The following is a 14,390-nucleotide window of genomic DNA, read 5'->3' as shown; positions in this document are numbered from 1 at the left end:
GCGTCCTCCTCACAGTGTTCAGTTAAAGCTACAAGTTAGTTCAGTGTGACCTCTGCACAGTGTTCAGCTAAAACTACAAGTTAGTGTAGTGCGTCCTCCTCACAGTGTTCAGCTAAAGCTACAAGTTAGTTTAGTGTGACCTCTGCACAGTGTTTAGCTAAAGCTACAAGTTAGTGTAGTGTGTCCTCCTCACAGTGTTCAGCTAAAGCTACAAGTTAGTTTAGTGTGACCTCTGCACAGTGTTCAGCTAAAGTTACAAGTTAGGGTAGTGTATCCTCCTCACAGTGTTCAGCTAAAGCTACAAGTTAGTGTAGTGCGTCGTCCTCACAGTGTTCAGCTAAAACTACAAGTTAGTGTAGTGCGACCTCTGCACAGTGTTCAGCTAAAGCTACAAGTTAGTGTAGTGCGTCCTCTGAACAATGTTCAGCTAAAACTACAAGTTAGTGTAATGTGACCTCTGAACAGTGTTCAATCAAAGCTACAAGTTAGTGTAGTGCGTCCTCCTCACAGTGTTCAGCTAAAACTACAATTTAGTGTAGAGCGACCTCTTCACCGTGTTCAGCTAAAGCTACAAGTTAGTGTAGTGCGTCCTCCTCACAGTGTTCAGCTAAAACTACAAGTTAGTTTTTTGCGAGCTCTGCACAGTGTTCAGCTAAAGCTACCTGTAGAAGGTTGGTGGTGTTTTCCTGATCCTATCACTACCGCAGGCAGCTAAATAAGCTACAAGTTAGTTTTTTGGAAGCTCTGCACAGCGTTCACCTAAAGCTACCTGTCGAAGGTTGGTGGTGTTTTCCTGATCCTATCACTACCGCAGGCAGCTAAATAAGCTACAAGTTATTTTTTTGCGAGCTCTGCACAGTGTTCACCTAAAGCTACTTGTAGAAGGTTGGTGGTGTTTTCCTGATCCTATCACTACCTCAGGCAGCTAAATAAGCTACAAGTTAGTTTTTTGCGAGCTCTGCACAGTGTTCACCTAAAGCTACCTGTAGAAGGTTGGTGGTGTTTTCCTGATCCTATCACTACCACAGGCAGCTAAATAAGCTACAAGTTAGTTTTTTGCGAGCTCTGCAAAGTGTTCAGCTAAAGCTACCCGTAGAAGGTTGGTGGTGTTTTCCTGATCCTATCACTACCGCAGGCAGCTAAATAAGCTACAAGTTAGTTTTTTTGCAAGCTCTGCACAGTGTTCACCTAAAGCTACCTGTAGAAGGTTGGTGGTGCTGATCCTATCACTACCACAGGCAGCTAAATAAGCTACAAGTTAGTTTATTGCGAGCTCTGCACAGTGTTCAGCTAAAGCTACCCGTAGAAGGTTGGTGGTGTTTTCCTGATCCTATCACTACCGCAGGCAGCTAAATAAGCTACAAGTTAGTTTTTTGCAAGCTCTGCACAGTGTTCACCTAAAGCTACCTGTAGAAGGTTGGTGGTGTTTTCCTGATCCTATCACTACCGCAGGCAGCTACATTATTTACATGTTAGTGTAGTGCGACCTCTGCACAGTGTTCAGCTAAAGCTACAAGTTAGTTTTTTGCGAGCTCTGCACAGTGTTCAGCTAAAGCTACCTGTAGAAGGTTGGTGGTGTTTTCCTGATCCTATCACTACCGCAGGCAGCTAAATAAGCTACAAGTAATTTTTTTGCGAGCTCTGCACAGTGTTCACCTAAAGCTACTTGTAGAAGGTTGGTGGTGTTTTCTGATCCTATCACTACCGCAGGCAGCTAAATAAGCTACAAGTTATTTTTTTGTGAGCTTTGCACAGTGTTCAGCTAAAGCTACCTGTAAAAGGTTGGTGGTGTTCTCATACTACAGGCAAGCAGTTGATTTTGCTAGCTGCAGTATCAGTATATATATATATATATCCCAGCTTAGTGCAGCTACAGGCCATTAGTATGTCTGGAAGGCCAACAAGGAGAGGCAGACTGTCACAAGCCAATAAAAGAGGGCAAGCAGGCTCTGTGTCTAGAGGCAACAGTGCTGGTCGTGGAGACGGTGCATCCTCATCAGCACGTGGCCGTGGGACACGCTTGGCCTTTTTTTTGGCAGCTAGCCGTGTTGAGCCGCAACATGCGGAAGACTTGGTAGAGTGGATGACCAAGCCGTCCTCATCCTCCTCATCCTCTCTCACCCAGGCTCAAGGTACTTTATCTGGCAAAGCAGCTGCAACGCGGCCTCTTCCCTCGGCTCAATGACATCAGTGACTCCTTCCCTAGCCCCACCATGTCCTCCTGAGGAGTCCCTCGAACTGTTTGACCACAGTGTTGGGTACATGCTCCAGGAGGATGCCGAGCGTTTAGAAGGCTCTGATGATGATACTGAGCTAGATGAAGACAGTAACGTGAGCATGGACAGAGGAGGTGCCCAAGAAGGACAGCAATCTGGCAGTCATGCTCTCCCTGCTGCAGCATACTGCCAGGTTTGCTCCAGTGATGAGGAGGGAGGGGATGATGAGGTCACTGACTCAACGTGGGTGCCTGATAGGAAAGAGAAAGAGGAGGAGGCACATCACCAACGAGGTAGGATGCCCTCCAGGGGCCAGCCTAAGCGCAGCACACTGACTGCATCACACCCCAAAGCTCCACATGTGCAGGGCGCTGCTGTCTCTGCACGTTATTCCAAAAGTTCTTTGGTGTGGGTCTTTTTTGAGAGTGCATCAGAATGCACCGCTGCTATTTGCAACATATGTCTCAAGCAAAATTTGCGTGGCCAAAACATCTCCCGCTTGGGCACCACATGCTTGACCAGACATATGTTGACCTGCCATGCAGTTCGTTGGCAAGCATATCTAAAAGACCCACACCAAAGAACAAAGAGGACCTCTCTTTGCTCCTCATCAGCTAAGATCTCCAACCCCACTATACCTTCAGTCCTCTCTGAGACCTGCACTGAGAGGAATGAAGGTGTAGAATTAGGTGTGTCACATCCAAGTACTTGTGGGCAATCTGCTTTCAGTACACCAACGTCAGATTGTACCAGGCAAATTTCCCTGCCCCAGCTGCTGCACCACTGAAAGAAGTTCGCTCTCAGTCATCCACATGCCCAGAGGTTGAATGTTAGCTTGGCAAATTTGCTAGCACTTCAACTGCTGCCTTTTCAGTTGGTAGACTCTGCCCCCTTCTGTGAGTTTGTGGAATGTGCGGTTTCTCAGTGGCAGGTACCCAAATGCCACTTTTTCTCATGGAAGGCGATTCCAACTCTCTACCGGCACGTGGAAGGCAATGTCCATGCCTCACTGGACAGGGCGGTCAGCGGTAAGGTGCATATTACCGCTGACTCATGGTCCAGCAGGCATGGACAGGGACGTTACCTAAGTTTCACCACGCAGTGGGTGACTCTGCTGGCAGCTGGGAAGGATGCAGGACAAGGTGCAGTAGTGTTGGAGGTTGTTCCGCCACCACGCCTCCAAAATGCCACTACTAATGATTGTGACACACCTCTCTCCTCCACCCCCTCCTCTTCTTCTTCATCCATGGCCTCTTCCTGTTCTTTGTCCTTAGAACCAGCGGTGCTTCGTAGCCGTTCAAGGGGTTATGCAAGTATGCAGGCCAAAAGATGCCATGCGGTGCTTCAGCTGGTGTGCTTGGGGGACAGGAGTCACACTGGGGCAGAGGTTCTGTCAGCTCTGCAGGGGCAGGTTCAGAGGTGGTTGACGCCACGCCAACTTAAGGCAGGAATGGTGGTTTGCGACAATGGCACCAACCTCCTCTCTGCCCTCTGACAGGGACAAATGACCCATGTGCCCTGTTTGGCTCACATCCTTAACTCGGTGGTGCAGCGGTTCTTGGGCAGGTACCCGGGCTTACAGAATGTCCTGAGGCAGGCCAGGAAAGTCTGTGTGCATTTCCACCGGTCACATAATGCCAGTGCTCGGCTGGCAGACCTCCAAAAGGAGTTTAACCTGCCCAAGAACTGCCTAATCTGTGACATGCCCACCAGGTGGAACTCAATCTTGGCCATGCTGCAGTGGCTGCACATGCAGCAGAGGGTCATCAATGAGTACCTGTGCGACTATGGCACCAGGACAGGGTCAAGGGAGCTTGTTTTTTTTCCCCACGCCAGTGGGCCATGATCAGGGATGCATGCACTGTCCTGTAACCTTTTTTTTTTTTTTTTTTTAAATTGTATTTTTTTATTGAAATATCAAAGAGTAAGTACAAAATTGTGTCAAAATGTACATTGCACTATCAACATAAGTGCATTATAAACAAGCATAATAAAAAAAGAAAACAAAATGAAAAATAACAAATATAAGTGATAAAAGAGTTTTCAGAGAAACAAGGCACTTATGTATATTAGATCAAATCTTTATGATGTACGCGATAAACGTACTGTGGGAGAGTTCCTAGAATCCTGCGAGCAGTTCAGAGTATATACACAGGCAACGTAGAATTAAATTAGGTTAGGAATAGGGCATATTTGGTAGTATGGGGGTCCCAAATTCCGAAAGATCCCATGGTTCCCATATTTTATTAAATTGGGGGGTGCAGTCATGTACCGAAGCCGTCAAAAACTCCATTGTCCAAATCTCAGCCACCAAATGTAGAAATCCGGACCATGGAGGAGGTGTATTGGATAACCAGAACTATGGGATAATCCTCCTGGCAGCTAGCAATATATAGGATATCAATTTGTTTGTCTTTTTTTGATACCCCCGAAGGGGGAAGACCCAAATGGTAGTTCAAAGGATCTAACGGAAGAGACACCCCAGTCACCTTTTGTATAAGTAATTGTACATCATTTCAAAAAGGTTGTATCAAGGAACATTGCCAGAAGATATGGAATAGTGAGCCTATATCAGATCCACATCGCCAGCAGAGCTGTGAAACTGAAGGATTATACTTGTGAATTACATCGGGAGTTCTGTACCAAAACGTGAGAATCTTAATGGTTGTCTCCCTCTGAGTGATACATTTAGAATATTTAAAGGTAGAGGACCAGATCCTATCCCACATTTGTATTGTGACAGGACAGCCCACCAACTGAGACTACTTGCGCATATAATGGTGTAATGTTTCTGTAATTGGAGTAGACTCATGGAGGATACGATAGATACAAGAAATTAAGTGCAATTGATGAGGGCCTTGGGCACACAAGTGCTCAAAAGTAGTTGGTTTATCTAGGGTCAGGGATGGCGATTTAGAATGAAAGAAATGTCTAACCTGTAAGTAAAAGTGGAAGAAATGTGGTGGTAAATCAAATTTCTCTCTTAAAGCGTCAAAAGGAATGTAGCTTCCTCGTTATGGGATGAACTAGATTCCGCAGCTGGAAGAGATGAACATTTATCCATGGAAAAATCCTGCCCAGGGAAATACTATCTGGAATGAGAGGGTTAAGTAATACATTTACAAGAGGGGAGCAAGGGGACATGAGAGGATAACGTTTGAGACAACTACGCCAAATGGTTAAAGTTAGTGTCATTGGACCAGTACACTGATGTTTATAAATAGGGTCTAAAACAGGGGGGGCACCCCAAACCAAGGAGCTTGGGTGAACCGGGTAAAGTACCCCCTTCTCAATGGCAGACCATTGGTTAGGTGCATGTAAGGAAGTCCAAGAGGTGATGGCCCTTAAGTGCGTTGCATGATAATATTTAGTGATGTCCGGGGCTCCCAAGCCTCCTCTGGACCTAATGGAAAACACCACGGAGCTTGCTATGCGGTGAGCACCGCCATTCCATATGAATTTTAAAAAAGACCTTTGAAGTGTTTTTAATTGTGAGGCAGGTACGGCTACTGGGAGAGTTTTGAAGTAATAAAGCAGCTTGGGTAAGATAGACATTTTTAACACATTAATTCTGCCTAATAGAGACAGGGGGTATTTAGTCCAGGACGACAGAGACTTATTTATATCCAATATCAGAGGAGGGAAGTTAATGCTATAAAGGGAGGAATAGGAAGGGGTAAGTAGAATACCCAAGTATTTGAGAGAGGTACTATACCATTTATAAGGGTATGATTGTTTGAGTTGGGATAGTAATAGCATTGGAATGTGTATAGGAAGGGCTTCAGTTTTAGAATTGTTGACTTTATACCCGGAAATAGCACTAAAAGAGGTCAACAATTTATGTAATGGGGGAAGGGATATCAGCGGGTTAGTGATAGTTAACAGAATGTCGTCTGCAAATAACGATAATTTACATTCCCCCTGTCTCATCACCACCCCACGTATATCTGGATGTACACGGATAGACTCGGCTAGGAGTTCTAGGCACAGAATGAAAAGCAACGGCGAAAGGGGGCAACCCTGACGAGTTCCATTGGTCATGGGGAAGCCAGGAGACAGGAAGTATGACATTTGCACCTGCGCTGAAACAGTTGAGTATAAGGCCTCTAAAGCTTTTAAAAAAGGACCATCAAAACCATATATTTTTAAGGTGGCAAACATGTAGGGCCAACTTAGCCTGTCAAAAGCTTACTGCGCATCCAGGCTCAAGATCAATGCCGAAGGTGAGGTTCTATCTAAAAGGTCTATTACGTCTATTGTACGTCGGGTGTTATCTCCTGAGTGTCTACCAAGGACAAAACCCACTTGATCCCTGTGTATCAGTTTGGGAATAAACGCGGAGAGTCGGGTAGCGAGTATTTTAGTTAATATCTTGTAGTCCGAATTTAGGAGGGCTATGGGTCCGTAGTTATCTGGGATAGAGGGATCCTTTCCAGGTTTAGGGATAACCAAAATAAACGAGTGGGAAAACTGAGAATGTGGAGGAGTACCCTTAAGAAGGGAATCATATAAGGCTAGCATATGAGGAGATAGAATGTCAAAAAAAGATTTGTAGTAGGAGTAGGGCAATCCATCTGGGCCAGGGGATTTGTGTAATGGTAGGTTTTTAATTATAGCTAGAAGTTCTTCAGCTGATACTGTTACGTTTAAACTCTCTAGATCTGTTTTAGATAATTTTGGTAACTTTATATTGGAAAAAAAAGACCCGAAATTTACCTGTGTAAATTCAAAATGGTTCTCCGGAGTCAGACAATTGTACAGTTTGTTGTAGAAGTTACCAAAAATTTTGGACATCTCACGAGGGCAATGTGTTCTAGATCCGTCTGTCTGCAAAAGGAAATAAGGCAAAGAATTGAACGGACGAGGGCATAACTTATTAACTAACATCCTGTGGGGCTTATTTGAAAATTCATAAAATTTCTGCTTCGTCCACAGCATGGACCTAGTTGTTTTGTCAAGTTTTGTTGAATTAATTTGTTCTCTAAGGTAAATGACTTTACGTAGTTTCTGCACTGTGGGACCACCCAGAAGCCTCCACTCAGCAGATACTAGAGCAGACATTAAGGACTGCAATAAACTGTTTCTATCTCTCTTCAGTCGAGAGCTTTCAGCTATACACGCACCTCGGAAAACAGCCTTATGTGCCTCCCACAGTGTAGAAACCTGAGATACCGATCCAGAGTTAAGTATGAAATAATCTTTCAAGCTATTTGCTAAGATAGATCGGGATTCTTCAGACTGCAAAAGGTGGTCATTAAAACGCCAGTGACAGGATTTAGTATAGGTCTGGGATAACATAAGATCTAATGTAATGGGCGCATGATCCGACCATGTAATGGGGGAAATGTCTGATTCAACTACATAGGGAATAAGTGGAGCCGAAATAACAAAATGATCAAGACTGGAATACATTTTATGAGCTGGTGAATAAAACGTAAATTGTCTAGCAGAGGGATGTTTTATCCTCCATGAGTCGAATAGTCTGTATGATCTAATACATTTACGGAATGCATTGGCTTGAGACAATATTCTTTTAGGTGGGGTAGTACTAAAAAGCGCTTGTCTGTCCCTAGTGGGTGACATGACCAGATTGAAGTCCCCACCAACTATCATAAAAGGTTGTGAGTGATATTGGGGAGTATCAAAGAGTTTGTTGAGGAACTCAATCTGGCCCGTGTTTGGGGCGTACAAATTAACCAGTGTAAAAGAGGTAGACATGTATTCACATTCTAGAATAAGAAATCTTCCATGAGGATCTACATGTGACCTCTGAACCTTGACAGGGCATGTCTGCCTGATCAAGATCGCCACTCCTGCCCTGCCCGTAGAGTCAGAGGCAAGATAGGAGATGGGAAAAAACCTGGAGGCAAATTTTAATGATCCTCCTGCCCGAAAATGGGTCTCCTGGATCATCACCACGTCTGCACCCGAGGCCCTGAAATCTTTCAGGGCCATCCAACGCTTACTAATGGAGCCCAGGCCTTTTACATTGCAGGACATAATTTTTAGAGCCATGGCTGCGGTCTATCTAGGAAGGCTAGTGTGAAAGCGTCTAAAACTATAAGCATGGAAGTATCATGAGAATAGAAGTATACACATTGCAGTTTACAAGTAATTAAAATAACAAACGTTTTTCCATCTCTAATGATTGAAAAACATACCCCAAGGTGAATATCCTTTAGAGTAAGGTGATAATGACCATGAAGTCTCAAACTGTGAAACACATCATTAGATATGAATAAGAACAGTAAAAAAAAAGAAAAAGAAAAAACAAAAGAAGAAAAGGAAAAAATAGTTCAAAATTCTGTGAACCTGAGAAAAAACAGTTTCCCAGGGAGCCCTGGGCATAGACCAGGGCCTGGTGGGGATGTGAGCGGATGTCCATCTGGCGATTCTGCTTGAGGAGATGGAAGAGGGATCGCTGCTCACCTTATGCATTTGGTAGCGGAAAAAACAAAAAAAAGGACAAAAAGATTTTGAAGAAAAACCTGTAAGTCCTTAGGAAAAAGCAAGGTTAACAAATATAACAGGTATGTTTGACACTTAAAATTTTGAAAACCTTTAGTAAATGTATCTCATGGGATGAGAAATATTCTACCCCGAAAAAAAGGAGCGGGGCAGATACAAAAACTGAAAGAACCATGACAGCAACATCGTTTCGTCCGAAAACTTCGTCCAAAAATTTCAGAGGAAACGGAAATGCAAAAAGCAAGGAAGAATAGAACCAAAAAATAGCGTTCAGAGGGATACTCAAGGAGGTTGCTTAGAAGATCTCAGGTGTTGAGGAGTGGAAAGGTGCTTCTTAGATTTGCCCCGAACAGGAGTCCAGATGCGAGTAGGTGTAGTTGTAGGGAAATGGGCCTGTGTGTTAGGAGGGTCCTGTCACCATTTGAGGAGGCCACGAGGATGGTGAGCAGTGACAGTGCATGCATCAGTGACACTGTCCCCCTTGTCCACCTGTTGGAGCACACGCTGCGTGGAATAATGGACAGGGCACTTGAGGCAGAACAGAGGCAAGAAGAGGAGGACTTCCTTAGCTTTCAAGGCCCCCTTTATCCAGACATTGTTTCTGCGTGCCCGCCGATCACACAGGAAGAGGAGGAGGAGGATTGTGTCAGTATGGAGGTGGAGCCTGGCACTCAGCATCAGCAGCAGTCTTTAAGGGATCAGTCCCAAGAAACACATGGGCTTGTACGTGGCTGGGAGGAGGTGGCTGCAGACCATGTTGTCCTTAGTGACCCAGAGGACTCCAGACCGAATGCCTCAGCAAACCTACGCTGCATGGCCTCCCTGATCCTGCAAAGCCTGCGTAAGGATCCTCGTATTCGTGGTATCAAGAAGAAGGACCAATACTGGCTGGCAACCCTCCTTGATCCACGTTACAAGGGTAAGGTTGCGGACCTTATCTTGCCGTCGCAGAGGGAGCAGAGGATGAAACATCTTCGGGAGGCCTTGCAGAAAGGTCTGTGCAACGCGTTCCCAGAGACTGGGAGGTTACAAACTCCTGTTTTTGGACAACGTGTTGCTGAGGCTTCGGTCAGTCAAAGAAGGAGCGGTGGAGAAGGTGGCCGTCTGACCGATGCGTTCAGACAATGTTTTTAGTCCGCAGCCTCAAGGTATGATCGGTTCCAGCAACCATCGCCAGCGTCTGTTTTACATGGTGCAGGAATACCTAGGGGTAAGATCTGACTTGGACACCTTTCCCACCGAAAATCCTCTGGGATACTGGGTCTTGAGAATGGATCACTAGCCAGAGCTTGCACAGTATGCAATTGAGCTACTGGCATGTCCTGCATCCAGCGTTCTTTCAGAACGCACATTCAGTGCTGCTGGAGGCTTTGTAACCGATCATAAGGTGCGTCTGTCCACCGACTCGGTCGATCGACTGACCTTCATAAAAATGAATCAGTCTTGGATCACCACCAGCTACCAAGCACCTGATGCTGATGTAACCGAATAATTTTTTTAAAATCTCAGATCCCTTCAAAGACTGCCTATGCTGATGCTGAGTGACTATCCTGAGTAATTATCCTCTTCCTCCTCAATGATCACGCTGATAGCTTGTAAGAACATTTTTGGTTCTGGGCGCCGCCACCAGTGCCTAAGGCCCAATTTTTCAGCCCTTGTTTAACAGCGGCGTGTAATTACAATTTTTGATGCAATACTTTACAGCAGGGCTCGTTTCTGCGTTCCAACTAGAGTATCTGTGAGGGGTTGCAGTGTTGTGGCACCAGCACCAGTGCCTAAGGCCTAATTGTTCAGCCCCTGTTTAACAGAGGCGTGTAATTACAATTTTTGATGCAGTACTTTGCAGCAGGGCTCATTTCTGTGTTCCAACTAGAGTATCTGTGGGGGGTTGCAGTGTTGTGGCACCAGCACCAGTGTCTAAGGCCCAATTTTTCAGCCCCTGTTCAACAGGGGCATGTAATTACAATTCTTGATCTAATATTTCACAGCAGGGCCCTGTGAGGGCTTGTGTGAAAATAAATTGTAGCGCTAGAACACACAAATAATAAATAGAATTCAAAGTGCATGTAAACGTAATGTCCCAAGAAAAGAAAATGTGTGATCCTAAAGGAGCAAAAAAAAAAGTCCACAATAAGAATGGATAATCCGTGTGTCAATTCGGTCTGCTTCTCAACCTTCAGCTGGGATATCATCAATTTAAACGAATAGATAAAATACCCTTACCAGAGAGGTTGGATTCTACTGCCGTGAGCGTAGAATCAATGGAGCTTAGTGCCACCCAGGGCAAAGTAGTGAGGTGTTGGAGGCAAAGGTAGAGCCTCTCCCAGGCCGGGACGTCCCCTCTCTACCAACAGGAACCAAGCCGAAAATGGATTCCAGAAAACGTGATGGTTTCTCGGTTCACCAGGGTGTGTGGAAAGAAGAGAAGAGATGCTTCCACATAGTATAACTTCTGGGTGTTTTTATTCGTAAAAAACCACGATACATATATGTAAAAAAGTTGTGATCACAAAAATAGAATAAAAAGCAGTGTATGGGGTCTGTAAAAAGCCACCCTATGCGTTTCGGTCCAATGACCTTCAACAGGGGCATGACATCATTATTTTCACATTTGTTTTCCTTGTTGGTCATATGGTTTTGTGGCAGCTTTTTTTCTGTTTTTTCTGTTTTTGGGTAGCGCATTAATCATCCCCTTCCACCCTGTGAGGGCTTACAGTGTTGTGGCCACAACAACACCTAAGACCCAAATTTCTGCTGAGTATATAGGGCAGGCCCCTACTTTCAAACATCCAACTTACAAACGACTCCTACTTGCAAACGGAAAGAGACAACAGGAAGTGAGATGAAATCTATCCCTAGGAAGGGAAATTCTCTCCTGTAAGAGTTAATATGGGAAAAACATTTATCCTTTCCACTGATGCTTTATTACCAATCCTTGTTTCACAAAAAACCCCAAATTTTCAAAAAACATTTGTCATTGGGACAAAAAGTGAGGTGAAATCTTCTGAAGAGGAGCACAGACAGCAAAACAAATGCCACGGGGTGATAACCCTTCCCTATGTTTTCCAAAAAGCTTAAAATAGATTTTTTGGCTGGAGCTAAGCACGTTAAAAATGTACCAGTTCAAAATTACAAACAGATTCTACTTAACAACAAACCTAAAGTCCCTGTCTTGTTTGCACCGCCTGTATACTGCTGTTCAGAGTACAGAGCCTGTATACTGCTGTTTCCTTTTTTAATTTGGGTGCGGGGTTCCCCTTAATATCCATACAAGCCCAAAGGGCCTGGTAATGGACTGGGGGGTACCCATGCCGTTTGTCTCACTGATTTTCATCCATATTGCCAGGACCCGACAGTACATTAAAGCCGCAAGCAGTTTTAAATAACTTTTTTTCCTTTAAAAATGACATTTTGTGCAGGGACTGTTCTAAGCACGGGAAACACGCGCCACTTTACAGGCATACTATAGACACCCCCCAGGTACGATATTTAAAGGAATATTTCACTTTTTTTTTTTTACTTTAAGCATCATTAAAATCACTGCTCCCGAAAAAACAGCCGTTTTTAAAAGTTTTTTTTTGCATTGATACATGTCCCCTGGGGCAGGACCCGGGTCCCCAAACCCTTTTTAGGACAATACCATGCAAATTAGCCTTTAAAATAAACACTTTTGATCTGAGCCCCATAGTGATCCAGCGATGTGCATAAGAGCCTCGATTCTCCGGAGACTCTCTCTCCTCATTGGTTGAGATACCAGCGGGAGCCATTCAATCAATTACAGCCAGTGAGCCAATGAGAAGAGAGAAGGGACGAGGCAGAGCCAAGTCTCTGTGTGTGAATGGACATGCAGAGAGCAGCAGCTCAGGAGCAAGCCTGCTTGGGTGCCCCCACAGCAAGCTGTTTGCTCTGGGGGCACTTGCCAGAAGGGAGGGGCCAGGAGTGCCGGCGGGGTACTCAAGAAGAGGAGGATTGGGGCTGCTCTATGTAAAACTACTGCATAGAGCAGGTAAATACAACATGTTTGATTTTTTTTTTTAAACTTGCATGTAATATCACTTTAGGTACCATTTGCTAACCAGCCCCAACAATTGTGCATATATCATCTCTTTTTATGACTTGTTACTTTTAGGTGGGTCCAATTATATTGTAAATGTACTATAATAGCAGCCAGATTTACCGGTTCCCGACCGGCTCATGCAGATATACTGCGGCCGAATGACTCTCCTGGGCAAAATCCCCTATGGGTACGTCTTCCCCTTTTCGGCCACCAGAGGAAAGCACACAAATCCCTGTGCTGTCAGAGGAGTGGAGACATGTTGTTTGTTCCTAGTAAGTAAGAACAGTGATATGTCTCCTCTCCTACTCAGTCCTATCCCCATACAGTTAGAGCACACTGAGGGAACACACATTTAACCCCTTGATCGCCCCTTCCCTGCCAGTGACATTTACACAGTAAGCAGTGCATTTTTATAGCACTGATTGCTGTATAAATGTTAATGGTCCCAAAAATGTGTCAACAGTGTCTGATCTGTCTATCGCAATGTTGCAATACCGCTAAAAATCGCAGATCACCGCCATTACTAGTAAAAAATAAATAAATAATAAAAATGCCATCAAAATGCCATTAATCCTTCCCATAGTTTGTAGACGCTATAACTTTTGTGCAAACCAATCAATATACGCTTATTGCGATTTTTATATCAAAAATATGTAGAAGAATATATATCGGCCTAAACTGATGAAGAAATTAGTTATTAAAAAAAAATTTGGGGGATATTTATTATTGCAAAAAGTAAAAAACATGTTTTTTTTTCAAAATTGTCGCTCTTTTTTTGTTTATAGTGCAAAAAATAAAAACTGCAGAGGTGATCAAATACCACCAAAAGAAATCTCTATTTGTGGGAAAATAATGAATGCAAATTTTGTTTGGGTACAGCGTTGCATGACCGCGCAATTGTCAGTTAAAGTGACGCAGTGCCAAATTGTAAAATCAGGAAGGGGGTAAAATCTTCCGGGGCTGAAGTGGTTGAACACTCATGTATATAAAGAACCCATCTCCAGAAAGCATATGGCACATACAGATCTTGTCTAGTTAAAGAATATATGTGTGCGCCTTGCATTAATGAAAAACGTCTGTTTGTGCTGCCACTTAATATTCATTAAACATGTAAATGAGGTGAAACAAATGTCAATGTAAAAAAGAGAGACAAATAATTCCACAGCAGCACGCTAAATATCTCCTAAATATTAACATAACAAAATGATCAACATAAAACCCCCATACATAATGAAAAGTGTCTATATGGCATATCAAAAAAAATATATGCTCCAACATATGCAAATCAATATGGTAATACAGTCCAACTTAAAAGGATGAAAAGATAGTGAAACAAAATCTCGTTGATCCACCAAAATCCTTCACCAAAGTGATGTGTGCCACTCCCATAAGAATAAAGCTCACCAGATGCTGTTGCCATTCACTCTCGTGTCTGGCAAATATCACCTTATTAGATGTTATTGAAGAGCCACTTTTACACGCTAATCTCTATCCAGATTAATAAAGACACTCTTCACCTGTGGGGATAGAACGCCTAGCCACGTGCTGATGCGTTTCGTCACTTCGGACTTTGTCACAGGGGGATTCTGTGACAAAGTTTGAAGTGACGAAATGCGTCAGCATGTGGCTACACGGCAACTCTGAGACAG

At 44.0% G+C, this 14,390-nt stretch overlaps 1 protein-coding gene and 1 pseudogene across 2 annotated transcripts in view; one reads left to right on the top strand and one right to left on the bottom strand.

Annotated features, from left to right (window-relative positions):
- Positions 1 to 14,390, bottom strand: part of LOC141144293 (uncharacterized) — a 157,192-nt gene that overhangs the window by 72,653 nt on the left and 70,149 nt on the right. The window lies entirely within an intron of this gene.
- Positions 1 to 14,390, top strand: part of LOC141145939 (patched domain-containing protein 3-like) — a 72,251-nt pseudogene that overhangs the window by 19,262 nt on the left and 38,599 nt on the right.

The sequence above is a fragment of the Aquarana catesbeiana genome, linkage group LG05 (assembly GCF_042186555.1).
Source record: "Aquarana catesbeiana isolate 2022-GZ linkage group LG05, ASM4218655v1, whole genome shotgun sequence".
Taxonomy (NCBI): domain Eukaryota; kingdom Metazoa; phylum Chordata; class Amphibia; order Anura; family Ranidae; genus Aquarana; species Aquarana catesbeiana.
This window is presented reverse-complemented; position numbering and strand designations above follow the sequence as displayed.